Raw genomic sequence first — 444 nt, 5'->3', positions numbered from 1 at the left:
CCATAGCCTTGACTAGACGAACCTTTGTTGCAAAGTAATGTCTCTGCTTTTGAATATGCTATCTAGGTTGGTCATAATTTTCCTTTCAAGGAGTAAGTGTCTTCTAATTTCATGGCTGCAATCACCATCTGCAGTGATTTTGGAGCCCCCCAAAATAAAGTCAGCCACTGTCTCCACTGTTTCCCCATCTATTTGCTATAGTGTCCAGACATGGTGATGTGAATGTAATTCTTGTGGTCTTTATCTATCCATACCAGCATCCACTGAAATGCCAGATACTTAACTATGCAGATTATTACCAAGTCTTACTATTTTTCTTTACCTTAAGCTCTCTCTCTCTTTTGTATTTCTTTTTTTTTTTCTCTAATTTTATTTTATTTTTAAACTTTACATAATTGTATTAGTTTTGCCAAATATCAAAATGAATCCGCCACAGGTATACAT

This window comes from Bison bison, unplaced genomic scaffold (genome assembly GCF_000754665.1).
Source record: "Bison bison bison isolate TAMUID 2011002044 unplaced genomic scaffold, Bison_UMD1.0 scf7180017864242, whole genome shotgun sequence".
Taxonomy (NCBI): Eukaryota; Metazoa; Chordata; class Mammalia; order Artiodactyla; family Bovidae; genus Bison; species Bison bison.
Note: the sequence above shows the minus strand (reverse complement) of the source record.